Genomic DNA, 12,327 nt, shown 5'->3' with positions numbered 1-12,327 from the left:
CGATCTGGATCACCAAAATCCCCACTTCATATAGGCCTCATGCACCAGCAGCTGTGACACAAACTCAAATTTAGTTACATCCTAGTTTCTTTTTGACTTGTGACCAAATTACAACAGATAAATGATGGTTTCCTGATTAAAAGGCAGGGAATTAAGATTTGTAGTTCTGTTTCTAACAGCTTAATTTGCTTGAAATCATTTTTAGCCCTTCATTACTCCCAGAGTCTCAAATTACCATGGGCCTACATCCAAACAACAACATTGTAGATTTAATTACATTCAATACTTTACATATTAAAAGAAACCTAATTGTTAAAATGGTGCAAGTTTGTTTCCAGCCTCAGTACCCAGTTAATTTGTTTTGGTGTGCTCACAACCTCTCACAGATCGAATCATTAAAAACTATATAATCATGTTACTCCATCTCCTGTCTCCCACCCAGAGTGTTTTGTAAGGTTTAAGAACCTCATAGTTGTTGGGGGGGCGGGGGCATAAAACATCAAGGAGCTGGTTCTTCAGGCTTCTGCACCTTGTGTCCAAGGTGATGGGGAGGCCTTTACGATGTTGGCTGCCTCCTTAAGACAGCGTCTGCACTGGTTGTTCGGGAGTAGGTTTCCAATCAGCACAATGTTGTGGGCTGAAGGGCCTGCACTGTGCTGTAATGCTGATCGATAGGAGGTCAGGGCCTGTGATGAACGTTCCAAGCAGTGAACGCTGTTGGGCTCAACACAAAAGCGTTGCATTTAGAGGCAAGCTGCAAACTCTCATTCGTGCTCACTCCTCAGCCCAGCTCCCAGCATCCCGTCGTCCATTCACATTCAAGGCACGCTGCCTTCATTATCTGCTTGAATGGAAGCTTTCCTGAAGACAGCCACAGTCACAATAACACAAGGCCCTCGAACAGAAGCTGTAGACTCTCTCGCATCCTGACCTTCAACCCCGGGGAGCCGTGCAGCAGCTGCTAAACAGGCGCTCGGGTGTGATCCAACGCACACGAAATGCAGGGCTTTGCATCCGCACTGCCCGCCAGCCTCAATTAAATCAGCATCGTTGTGCACGGAAGCTGCACTCCCCACCTCCCCCTCTCCCTCTCCCACCCACCGCTGCCCTGAGCCGAAATTCAAACCAGATGTTGCTAGAAAATCTTTGCATGACAGCCATTCCGGAGTGATGGAGCAGGGCTGTGGGGAAAGCTTGGGCAGTTAAAGGGCCAGCCATCCTCTCCACTTCCAAACACCACTGTCTGTGGGGCAACTCTGTCATGGGGGAACTGTCTCTGGGGGGGTGGGGGAACTGTCTCTGGGGGGGTGGGGGTCTGTGTGGTGGATCTCTATCTGTGTGGGGCAATTCAGTCTATGGGGGAGGAACTCCACCGACGTGGGGGTAAACGCCGATAGTGGAGGGAACCACAGCTCTGTCTGTGGAGAGTGTCTGTCTGTCAGCCAGTGCCAGTCCTTGAGGATTTACCTTTGATTTAAGATTTGTCCCACCTTCCCCTTCCCCTATCAGGAAAGGATCTGCACTTTGCAGACCCATCCTCATTGTCCACCCTCGACATTCAGTCCCATGATGCCAGCGCAGTCCCTCCCAACTTGAAGGGTTGGATAAACAAAGAGAAGCTGGGTGGGTGGGAGAACTCAGCAGGTCAGGCAGTATCCATGGAGGGCGGCTGACCGTCAACCATTTGGGTTGGAGCCCTTTCTTTTTAATTGCTCCAAGTCCCTTGTGCCAGAAGGCAGACCAAACTCAAGATGCCTGGGGTATCACAGCTGCAGCTCTTTCTACCATGGCCAGATGGGTTCAATGCACGATGGCAGAGAAAGCTCGAGGATTCTGTCTGGAGGAAAGATAAAATAAACCTGCCTTCCAGACAGCACAGGGACCAGTCCTTCATCCCAGTGAGTTGGCGCTGACCATAGACCACCACTTGTACTAATCCCATTTGACTCTCTGCATTTTTGGATTAGATTGGGTCCTGGACTGGCTCTTGGTGCCTTGCTGTGGATGTGAAACACACTTGGTACATGGTTGTGGGTTGTGGGTAGGAATGAGGCAGAAGCCTGATGTAGCCCACCTGCAGAAGGCCTCAGGCCTGAAGCCTGCAGTTACATTCCATGAAGATAAACAATAAAGTCCACAGACAGATGCTGGGGTCGAGTGCGCTGGACAAATGCACTGGAGAAACTTAGCCGATCATGCAGGATCCAGAGGAAGTAAAGTTCAACTTTATTTATCATCCAATTAATTGTACAAGTACAACCTAACAGAAGTTCTCGGTGCAAAAACATGCAAACGCATAACCAGGCAAAACACACATACAAGACCATAGAAGCCAAACTATTTTCCTGCCTAGTCTCACTGAACTGCACCCAGTCCATGCCCCTCCTGTCCATATTCTTCTTAAATGTTAAAATTGAGCCCGGAGTCGTCACTTCAACTAGAAAACTCATTCCACACTCCCACCACTCTCCCTGTGAAGTTCCCTTTAATATTCCCCTAAACATTTCCCCTTCCACCCTTAACCCATGTCCTTTGGTTTATATCTCACCTACCCTCAGTAGAAAAAAAGCCTATCCCCCTCATAATTTTAAATACCTCTATCAAATCTCCTCTCATTCTTCTACGCTTCTGGGGAAAAATATCCTCACCTATTTAACCTTTCCATGTAACTCAGTTCCTGTAGTCCTGTCAACATCTTAGTAAATCTTCTCCTCACTCTTCTTTCCTGCTGTTAGATGATCAAAACAGCACACAATACTCCAATTGGCCTCACCAATGACATACAACTTTAACATAACTTCCCAATTCCTATACTCGATATTTTGATTTATGAAGGTCAATATGCCAAAAGCTCTCTTTACAACCCTATCTACCTGCAATACAGGCATTCCCAGATCCCTCTGCTCTACTGCACTCCTCAGTGCTTGACCGTGTATGCGCTTTCTTGGTTTGTCCATCCAAAATGTAACACCTCACACATGTCTGCTTTAAATTCCATCTGCCATTTTCCCAGCTGGTCCAGATCCCTCTGCAAGCTTTGGAAACATTCTTCATTGCCCACAACACCTTCAATCTTACTGTCATCTGCAAATTTGCTGATCAAATTTACCACATTATCATCCAGATCATTGATCAACAAACAACAATGGTTCCACCATCTATCCCTGAGGCACACTACTAGTCACAGGGCTCCAGTCTGAGAAGCAATTATCCACCACCACTCTCTGCCTTCTCCCATATGGCCAATGTTGAAGCCAGTTTACTACCTCACCATGAATACTGAGTGTCTGAATCTTCCTGACTAACCACCCATGTGGGACCTCGTCAAAGGCCTTACCAAAGTCCATGTACACAACATGGCCTTTCCTTCATCAACTTTCCTCGTAACCTCTTTGGAAAACTCTATCAGATTGGTTAAATAGAGACAAGTGATATTTTTTAGACATACAGGAGTATAACAGGCTGTTTCAGCCCATGGGCCTGTGCCACCCAATTAATCTACAACCCCCATACATTTTGAAGCTTGGAAGAAACCTACATAATCATGGGGAGAACGTACAAACTCCTTAGAGACAGCACTGGATTTGAACCCTGACATGGAGGAGGGTAGATGGGTGACAGTCAGGAGAGAGAAAGGAAACAGGCAGGCATTGCAGGTCAATCCTGTAGCCGCTTCCCACAATAACAAGTATATCATTCTGGATACTTTGGCGGGGGGCGGGGGGGGGAGCAATCTACCAGGGACAAGCCATGGCAATCAGGTCTCTGGCATGGAGCCTGGTCCTGTGGTTAAGAAGGGAAGGAAGGAGAAGATGCGAGCGGTAGTGACAGAGGATTCCACAGTTAGGGGGACAGATAGGAGGTTCTGTGGAGGAGGTCAAGTATCCCGGATGGTATGTTGCCTCCCTGTTACCAGGATCTGAGATATCTCAAATCAAGTTCATGGCATTCTCAGGAGGGAGGGTGAGCAGCCAAATGTCATGGTCCATGTAGGGACCAATGACATGGATAGGAAGGGTGAGGAGGTCCTGCAAGGAGAGTTCAGGGAGTTAGGCACTAGGTTGAAGGACAGGACCTCCAGGGTAATGATCTCAGTATTGCTGCCCGTGCCACGTGCTAGTGAGGTTAGAAATAGGATAATGCAGCTTAACATGTGGCTGAAGACATGGTGTAGGAGGAAGGGAGAGCTTCAGGTTTCTGGACCATTGGGGTATCTCCCAGGGAAGATGGGACCTGCTCCAACAAGAGGGGGACTAATATCCTTGTGGGAAAGTTTGCTAGGGCTATTCCAGTGGATTGAAACTAGATTTACAGGTGTATGGGAACTAGAGTGCCAGAGCAGATAGGGGAGTGGAGGAGGGAAAAGGTGATGTGAAAATTACATGAACCGTTAGAAGTTCATGGGTTGAACGTGGTGGAAATGTTCTCAGGTTCATCTATTTCAATCTAAGAAGTATTGGAAGAAAAGGTAGATGAGCTTAGAGCGCGGATTGGCACATGGAATAATGACATTGTGGCCATTAGTGAAACACTGCAGGAGGGACAGGACTTGCAGCTCAATGTTCTGGGCTTCCGTTGCTTTAGATACGATAGTATTATTGGGTGGGGGGGGGGGAAGATGAAAGAGGGAGGAGCGGCATTGCTCTTTATGGAAAATATCACAGCTGTGCTCAGGCAGGACTAACCAGGGGTCTCATCTATTAGACTATATGGAGCTGAGGAACAGGAAAGATTTGACCACACTCATGGGGTTGCATTATAGACTTTCCAATAGTCAACGAGAATTAGAGGAGCACTCCTGCTCTTAATTTCTTATTTTCTCATTTAATATGCTGACCAAAGCATTATGCTTTTGCAAATGAAGATTGGATAGGGCATTGTTTGGGCAAAGACCAGATACTATCCATCTGAACAAACTGCCTGCCTGCCATCTCAGAAGCCTCAGGCCTTTTGAGTAGGGAGTAATCAAGGAAAATATCAGCACTACCTCCTCAAGCAGAGCAAGAAACTTCCCTCAGAGTATCTCATGAGGCAAAATAAAAAGCTGAAGATTTACCTCAGACTGGGAAATACTTCACCTGTCCTTCCCCTTTATATGAACCAGTATCGTGGGTGCACCTTCACCAGAAGGGTCTGCAGCAGTTCAAGAGAGAAGTTCACCACACATTCTTGAGAGGCACTTAGGGATGGACAAGAAGTGCTGGCTTTCCCATTGATGGCCAAATCTTGAAAGAACATGCCCCACGCCAAACCTTCCTTCCTCGTCAGTGTGATCATCGCTGGCCTCAAATCCTCTTCTCCACTATTTACCCATGGCCCTCAACCCTCCAAATAATTCAAGTTCATGTATCACCTGATTGCACCAGTCCAACCTGACAAAACAGTGATCTCCAGTCCTTGGAGCAGAACAGTGCAAAATGCAGGTACACATAATAACACACATACAGATACCGAAACAGTACACAGTACATATATCAAAATAAATATTATTATTAATTAGTCGAGTCATGGAGAGCTGCTTTAGCTGTTATTCTCAATAAATGAACAGTCCGATCCTCCAGTTTGAAAGTCCAGGTTGTATTTCTTATTTTCCCTCGTGTTGCCCGATTGTAGACTATACACGTAGGGTAGGGGGTTTCACTATTGTACGGTGCCGAAGAGGCCATCACAACTTGGTGCATTTTTAAAATTCTTCTACCCATCTCCAAATATTTGCCTATCTTCTCTTTAAATAATTCTAATGATCCAACCTTCACCACCTTTTGGGAGAAGAAAGTTTGATTCACTGCTGTTTTAAATGACTAGACCCTTATCCTGAAAATATGACCCCTTCTTTGTGACTCTTGCACCAGTGGAAACATCTCAACTTCTCCCCTTAGGACATTACATGTTTGAATAAGGTCATCCCTTATTCTTCTAAACTTTGAGGAATGTTGTCAACCCCAATCTTTCCAATCTGTCTTGATGGGCTTTGAGCTTGAGAAGATGAGATGTAAGAGAAGAATCAGGCCAATAGGCCCATCAAGTCTGCTCTGCCATTCAAATCCTGCCTGATATTTTCCTCTCCACCTCATTCTTCTGCCTTCCCCCCTTACTAATCAAGAACCTATCAACCTCTGCTTTAATTAACGAATGCAACGAACACACAATTCCCTTCTCTGCGTGTTGGGCTTCAACAGTGTCAGCGAGCCAGGTGTATTGCTGCCCTTGGAGATGGGAGAGCCAGGTGATTGAGCTGATGGTCAGGGTGCCTGGTTTGAATGAGCGCATCCTGCCATTGACAAATGTGCTCGTTCCAGGGCTGTCACTGTAATCTGTCACAGATGCCTCTCCAATACATCAAACATATTCCAGGAATCAATTTCCAATTCCCAAAGAACCAAATGAACGTGAAAAGTCTGCCATATGGGGTTTGGAACAGGGAAGGCAGAGAGGGATGGAGGGATAGCGAGCAAGAGTGGATGGAATCAGGAGTTTGGGAAGAGTGGTGGGAGCTGGCAAGGGAAGGTGATGCATAGAGGGACACTCAGCTAGGTGATGGGTTATTGGGACAAGGATGTCAGGATTAACGAAGACATAAAAGTCTGCAGATACTGCATGTCTGAAATAAAAACAGTGCTAGAAACACCAGGCAGCTCAGACAACTGTGGGTGTTGTTAGCATGTGGTTGCTGGGAGACCGATAGGAAACTGGACAGCTCATTTAGAATGTTACAAGTATAATAGAGGAAGTAATCCTCTGGGTGGATCACTGCATGGGACGGGTCCTGCTCCACCCAAGAGCTAAACTTGTTAAGTTTAGCCCATCATACTCAGTGGCAGATTAACTATCACCTGGGCCCCTAGGCTGAGCTTTAGTATGTCCCCCCCTGGATTTTACCACCCGCCCCATCCCCCCCACCTCAGGTGATGCCCTCCTCTCACATATTCTGTGTGTTTATACATTGTGCTCGGCAATGGCAGGATAGAATTGATGGGCCGATTGGCAATAGCTTGGTGGGGAGGGGCTGGGCCAGTAGTGGGGTGCCTTGGTGCTGGCTGCTTGCGGGGACCTCATCGCTGGGCTCTGACACAGGGGCAGTTTGACCCTGTTCAGCTCTCTGCTGCGCAACACCCCCCCCCCTCCCCACCCCCGGCTTGTACTAGCCACAGCCAGCCACCCCGTCTTTCAATCACTTACAGCGACCATTACAATTTCCAGAAACTATTCTGTCGTTGATCATTTATTTTTTAACAGCATGAATAATTAAAATAGTCACTTAGTTACTCTGCTTCTGTGACAATGGCAGAGAGTCCAGATGTCCAGGGTTAATCGAATCAGTTGTCCCTGAATTTTCCGTGAGTGATGCAGGCACTTACATGAGCCGAGCTCTGCTGTAGGAAGAAGACCTCCGACTCGTACAAACACGAGCAATGATTGGCAGGTAGCATTGGGACCAGCTTCCTATTGGGTGAACGTGGTACTTCCACAACCGCGAGGCACGAACCCTGATTGAGCGACCAGTAGGACTACACTGCTATGTGGGGATAGGTAGTTCAGTGCCTGCTGCTGGGTCATGTTCTGCTCGTCCTGGGGGGCGTGGGGGGGCTCCTTGTTATCCAGCATACTGGAGCTTACGGGCAGGATTCAACCCACCAAACGATTAGCTTTTTAATGTCTCTAACTGAAATGGACATTAAAAAGCTAATCGTTTGGTGGTGGGAAGGTGGAGGATGATTGGGGGGGGGTGGGGGTTGAATTAAAGCAGCTCATCCAGAGGCTGTTAGTGGCACTCTGGATGGGGATGGTGGGTGCTCTGGTGGTGGCCACTCACTCGATCACCCAGCAACGCCCACCAATTCCATCAGAGTGCCACTAATTACTTCACTGCCTCCGGGCGCTCTGGACAAGCGGCTTTAATTCAACCCCCACCCCCCAATAATCCTCCACCTTCCCACCAAACTATTCACCTTTAAATGTCTCCAACCGAATTGGACGTAAAAAAAAAATCAAATAGTTTAGTGGGAAGGCGGAGGATTGCACACGCTGCAAATCTTCATGCCGCCACTGCCAGCTCCCAGACACTCCTGCGCACGTCATCCCGGCAACGGCGTGAAGCCGACTCTGGCTCACAGCCACTGGCTTCACCCACGTAGAAAGTGTGAAACCAAAGCCCAAGACCAGACTACCCCTTTACTGAGTCGGCTGAAATCTTGGGGCTCGGACCCCCCCTTACCCTCCGGGCCCCTAGGCTTCAGTTTGCTCAGCCTAATGGTTGTTAATCTGCCACTGCCCACACTATCTTCACCTCCTGCTCCTCGTGAAAGCAGTCAACAGATTAAAGGACTCATCCCACCCCAAGCACACTCTTCACCCTCCTCCTGCTGGGAAGAAGATTTTAAAGTGTGAAAGCACACTCCACCAGATTCAAGGACATTAAACCTGAACGCTTCAATTAACATATCTTTCTGGCTCAAAATATTAATTTGCACATTTCAGAAACTGACTTTAAGGTCAAATGTAATGTTACTGTTGTATGTATTACAGTGATTCAATCTACAGGGAGAAATTGCTCAACACAGCAGCTGAGGCACCCGGTTTCACATGATGTGGCATGCTGGGAGTGAGACCAATGGTAGTTCATCCCCCCAGGCCTCTTGGGTATTTGCACAGGTCCCACGCCCCAACCAGAGGCTGGGGAGAATTGTACCATCCAGTGGGTTATTGCTGAGAGCTGCAGTGTTCGGTGGGAAGGCTCACCATCCAAAGTCAATGTTCAAAGTTCAGATTTATTGTCAGACCACAAACATGATATCACATAGGTTCTTTCTCCTGAAGACCAGGCAGAATTTCTACTTATCGGTAGTATAAGAAAAAAATTCTACTCAAGGAAAGATACGTGTACAAAGGAGAAAAATGTAAACAAATAATTAAATGTAAACAAACTGACTGTGCGATACAAAAAAATATATTCATTAATAAATAATGAGCAAATTAAGAGCCTTAAATTAGTTTCTGATTGAGTTTGTTGTTCCGGAATCTGATGGTGCAGGGGGAGCAGCTGACCCTCAATCTGGTGGTAAGAGTCTTATGGCATCGATACCTCTTTCCTGATGGTAGTAGCAAGAAGAGAGCATGTTGTGGGTGGTATGGATCCTTGATGATTGCTTCTGCTCTCTGATGGTAGCTTAATGGTAGGGAGAGTTTTGCCTGTGAGATTCTGGGCTGTGTTGACCTACTTTTGCAGGGGTTTCAACTCAGAGGCATGGGTGCACCCAGATCAGGCCATGATGTAGCCATTCAACACACTTTCCACTACACCTGGGTAGCACAGCTCGCATAGTGCTTAGTGCAATGCTGTTACAGCGCCAGTGATTGGGTCCTGGGTTCGAATCCTGCACCGTCTGTAAGGAGTTTGTACGTCCTCCCTGTTTCTGCATGGGTTTTTCCTGGGGGCTCCGGTTTCCTCCCACCATTTGAAAAGTACTGGGGTTTTTAGGTTAATTGGGAGTATTGGCTCATGGACCGAAATAGCCTGTTACCATGCTGTATGTCTAAATTGAAAAAAAATGAAATACACCTCTGTAGAAGTTTGAACCTCCACAAACTCCTAAGGAAGTAGAGGCGCTGTGTGCTTTCTTCACGATAACATTAGTGTGTTGGGTCAGATGAGGTTCGACAGCAGCAAACCTTTTGATCCATAAGAAAACTTCTGATTTGGCTGCTAAGTTGAGCCTAGTGCTGAATGGCTCCACTGGGGACACTGCCTGGGTGAAGGACACAAAAGTGTCAGCTTGAAATGTTTTCTCAAAAGGGACATCGAGTCAGTCTGCATGGAAACAGGCCCTTCAGCCCAAACTGCTCATGCCGACCAATAAATGCCCCACCCACAGCAGCCCCACATACCTGCTTTTGTCCTACATCCCTCTAATCCCACCTTGTCATTTTCCTTTATAGTCATACAATAGCACAGAATGTATATTACATTAAATTGCCTTCTGCCTGCTGGAAGCAGACAAAGAGTCGCCATTAGTGTTGCCCGGTGCCACACACAATACGAGAGAAAGAGAAGCAAAAGAGAATCCTTTCAGAGTCACTGAGTGTCTGTGAATTTACCTCCAGCCCTCCCACAGCCTCTACAGCTGGACGGACCCATTCCATGTAACCTTCTAAATGTTTCTTAATCAGCCACCTCCTCCAGCAGCCCGTTCCATACATCCATCGCCCTCTGTGTAAAAAAGTCACTCCTCAGGTCCCCACCAAATTTTGTCCCTCTCACCTTCAGCCTTTGTTCTCTGGTTACTGATTTGCCTGCTCTGGGCAAGAGTCTATGAGTTCATTCAATCTATTCCTTGATTTTACTGAGGTGGGGATGAAGGTTGTACATTTTTGGAACTGTTTACCCCACAGAGGTGTGGAAATGAGCCTCACACAGCTCCAGGAACCTGGGTTCAATCACAATCTCAAGTGCTGCCCATGTGGAGTTTGCATCTTGGCTCCGTGACTTCATGGGTTTCTCCTGAGATGCCCCAGTTCCCAAAGCTCCGCGGGTTGACAAGATAATTGTCTGCTGTAAATTATCCCTGGAGGGAGGCTGGGGAGGCAGGGGGCAGGGAGATGATGGGAATGTGCATGACTCAAGATGCATGGAAATAACATGGGTAGCACTATGGCACAGCTAGTAGTGCAGCTGTCTCACAGCACCAGAGATCTCGGTTGAATCCCAGCCTCCCTCTGATGCAGCCTATGTGGAGATTGACCATGCTCTCTTTGACATGTGGGTTCCTCTGGGTGTTCTGGGTTTCAGACATGCACGTGGGGAGTTTGTGTCTCAGTGAGTGAGAGTGTCCTGGAGGAGGAGGCACGTAGTTGAAGAGTATGAGGAAAGAGGAAAAAATGGGAATATTACAGGATTAGTGTAAATTGAGTGATTGACAACTAGTGTAGAAGAGCTGAAGAACTACTATAAAAGTATAGGAGCAAAAATAGGCCATTCAGCCCATCGAGTCTGGTCTATCATTCCACCATGAGCTAATGCACTCTCCCATTCACCCTCACTCTCCTGCCTTCTCTCCATAACCTTTGATACGCAGAGCTATCAATCTCTGTCCTAAATACATCTAATGACTTGGCGACCACAGCTAGTACCCTTCAATTCTGAAGTTGTGTCTGCTTGCCCTAAACTCCCCTATCTTGAGAAGCAAATTTTCCACATCTCCTCTGTCCACGTCTTTCAACATTCAAAATGCTTCTGTGAGGTCCCCCCCACATTCTTCCAAACTCCAAGGAGTTCAGACCAAGAGCCATCAAATGTTCCTCATTTGCTAATCCCTTCATTCCAGGAATCATTCTTGGGAATCTTCTCTCAACCCTCCCCAATGGCAGCACATCCATCCTTAAATAAGGAGCCCAAAACTGTACCCCGTAGTCCAAGTGAGGCCTCATCAGTGCCTTGTAAAGCCTCAAGATCACATCCCTGCTCATATCCTCTAGATATGAATGGCACCATTGCATTTGCCTTCTTCACCACCAATTCAACATGGTGATCAACCATATAACCATAACCATATAACCATTTACGGAGCGGAAACAGGCCATGTTGGCCTTTCGAGTCCACACCGGTTCACTGATTTTGTGCACCCTCTTTAGGCATCGGTCCCGGTAGATCTTCATTCAATAACGATGGGCGAATTCAATGCAGGTGGAATCAGACGTAGAAATGTTTGTAAAACGTGCAGTTCAATACTTCTGGGCACATTCAATACAGGGTCAACTAGTCCGAGAAATGTTTGTGAAACGCATCTTGATTGATTTTATCTATCAGTATCCAACCACCAGATGTCAAACTAACACGTCTGCAGTTCATCCTCTAGGCCCATTTGTGCCTTTAGCATATCCTGCACAAAGACTTCCAAGTCCCTTTGCACTTCTGAATTTTGAATTTTCTCCCCATCCAAATAATAGTCTTCCCGTTTATTTCTTCTACCCCAGGGCGTGACCGTACACTTTCCAACATTATATTTCATATGTCATTTCTTTCCCAATTCTCCTCATCTATCGAAGTCTCTCTGCAGTCTCTCCATTTCCTCATCACTACCTCCCCCTCCACCTATCTTTGTATCTTTGGCAAACTTAACAATAGAGCCATCCAAAATGTAAAAAAGAAGTGGCCGCAACACCAAGCCCCTGCGGAACACCACTAGTTACTGGTTGCCAACCAGAATAGGGTCCTTTTATTCCCACTCCCTGTTTCCTGCTGAGTAGCTAATGCTTCCTATAATTCCAAGGGGTCTCATTTTGTGAAGCAGCCTCGTGTGCGGCCCCTTGTCAAAGCCTTTTGATAATCCA

General features: G+C 46.9%; 1 protein-coding gene and 1 long non-coding RNA gene across 6 annotated transcripts in view; one reads left to right on the top strand and one right to left on the bottom strand.

Annotated features, from left to right (window-relative positions):
* Positions 1-12,327, bottom strand: part of srgap3 (SLIT-ROBO Rho GTPase activating protein 3) — a 263,068-nt gene that overhangs the window by 178,720 nt on the left and 72,021 nt on the right. The gene's annotated exons all lie outside the window — the stretch shown is intronic.
* The window catches only part of LOC138764249 (uncharacterized), a 39,141-nt gene that overhangs the window by 26,125 nt on the left and 689 nt on the right, over positions 1-12,327 (top strand). The window lies entirely within an intron of this gene.

This window comes from Narcine bancroftii, chromosome 5, assembly GCF_036971445.1.
Source record: "Narcine bancroftii isolate sNarBan1 chromosome 5, sNarBan1.hap1, whole genome shotgun sequence".
Classification (NCBI taxonomy): Eukaryota; Metazoa; Chordata; class Chondrichthyes; order Torpediniformes; family Narcinidae; genus Narcine; species Narcine bancroftii.
Note: the sequence above shows the minus strand (reverse complement) of the source record. Positions and strands in the feature narration are given on the sequence as shown.